A 2267-nucleotide genomic window follows, 5' to 3' on the forward strand; every position below is an offset into this window, starting at 1 on the left:
AAGGCTTTGGAACCCTAACAGAGAATGCATATTTAGTGCCACAGAGAGCACCACGCATGTAATATTTTAAGCACATTTTTCAAAAAGGCAATGACTGGTAATCTCTTGCAAAGCTCTACCAAGGAGGTGGTACACTTTTTTTTTTTTTTTTTGTAATAACATGACAGAAGGACTCAGATGGGGAAAAGGACAGATGGTTCTTGTTACACCCTGCCCCTAACTGGAATTACCATTCCCTACCATAAATAGAATGTTGCATCAAAACTGAGAGAGAAAAAAATCATTAGATAAAAATCTACAATATCTTGTGCTACCAAATTGCTTAAAACCACAATGTAATGATGTCTACATTTATAATACAGTGAATACAGTGGAGTCAGAAAAACTGTTGGCCTAGTAAACATCAACGGTCATCAAGTATTTAATTGACTCAAAGGTAATATAGACACTGGCAAACGACTGCATGTAAATATGTTTTAAGTTATATTTTAAGGTACATGCTAATATTACCATGATATTGTCTGGTGTAATCTTGACAATGCTACTCTAAGCTTTTGTTGCTTTAATAGCTCGCCAATTTGACCTACATGGAGTAAACTTTTCTCTGTGGTGATTAAGTTTTAATGCCAGATGACCCCTAGACATTTTCAAATGTAAAGATACATATATAATTGGGAAGAACCTTGAATTATTATCAACCAAGTGGTAGATATGGTGATTATTTTGCTAGCTTTGTAGATATTTTTTTACCTTCTTCAGACATAAGTCTTATTAGGTTGTCCTCAGTATAGCAATATGTAATGTAATATAGTATATAGGGAAGGGTACTGTCAAATGGAGACAGGCTTTTTATCACTTAATGGAATTACCCATATTTTCAGAATTTCCAGTATTCTGAAAAATAAGAATGATAACTTTGTGTCAGAGAATATACATTTATATGGCAATTATTCATTTTTACAAATTTTATAAGGAAAAGCTGCCAAGGGAGGACTCATCTAAGAACTCCTGAGAACTCGCTATAACCATGCTGGATCCATGCCAAGCCTTGGTGGTCAGCAGTGATGAGGAGCACTGTTGGCAACATGGTTTTCAGAAAGAACAATCCTAACAGACTCCGTTTGTTGCCCTCTGGATTGGTTCCAAGGAACATTTTTTCTCTCTGGATGATCAAAGCCTGGTCTGATAGGCTAAGAATGCAATCATTAGTATAATTAGCCAATACTTTTGCAGCAATAAAGTTACTAGTGACTGCTAACTCCTTTGCATGCTAACATTTTGGGGAGAAAGAAAGGAATGGTTCTGAGGCTTAACATTTGTTTAATGTATCTCAGAGTGATTTCTGGCTCTAGTTGTTGATGGAGAAATATAAAGGAGATTGTGCTTAGGTTATGTCATCTTAGATTCCTGTGAAGTGGCTGGTAGAACACGTAAGTGGTTTCTGGCATCTTAAAGTTGCCCAGAGTGAGCTTCCCATTGAGGACAAAGAGTGAGAGAAATAGGAGTAGCCTTGGATTTATAGATTTTATTATTTGCCTGCAAAAAAGATCCAACACACCTGCCACCCCTCATGATAGAAAAGCAACACAGCTATTTCTTTTAAACTAAACCAAAAATGGCAGCAATGACAAACTCACTTTGAAAGAAAATGAAGCAGTATGTGAATGTGGGCCCTTCCCAAGCCTTGAAAACTAACATATGGACATCCTTCACATGTGAGTCACCGCTTCCTTCCTGTTAACATTTGTTACCTTAAAATTCTTTTTCCTTTTGTCACTGTGAGAAAAGGAATTCTTTTTCCCTGTTGGGTCAGTAGAAGAAGAAACTGGAGGCTACCTCTCCTACTTTCCCAGCTGTGGAGTTGTGGATGGGGTTTCAAAAGGCAGGGAGATATTATTTGAAGCTTCACCTCATGAACTAATTACTATTCTGGAGGAAGTGTTAATACAATTGACCCTCCATGGTCCTGGGGTGGTTGCTGCAGTGAAGCCATGTGGAAGGGGGCATATGTTTTATGATCCCAACAGGAGAAGGAGGTTGACCAGAAGAAGCTGGGAAGCAGATGAAAATATTAACCATACAGTCCATTATGTCATTCCTGTTAAGAATTTGTATCAAGCCGAGGGTCACAAGACCCTCTTAACATGAGATGACATGAGATGCTTATATTGAATAATTTGAAGAGTACAACCCCTTTACCCCTAATTTGGGAAGCTCTGATTGAAGAGTCTCTATTAGTCTGGCTTAGATTGAAGAGACCTTAATAA

Source organism: Cynocephalus volans, chromosome 9 (assembly GCF_027409185.1).
Source record: "Cynocephalus volans isolate mCynVol1 chromosome 9, mCynVol1.pri, whole genome shotgun sequence".
Classification (NCBI taxonomy): Eukaryota; Metazoa; Chordata; class Mammalia; order Dermoptera; family Cynocephalidae; genus Cynocephalus; species Cynocephalus volans.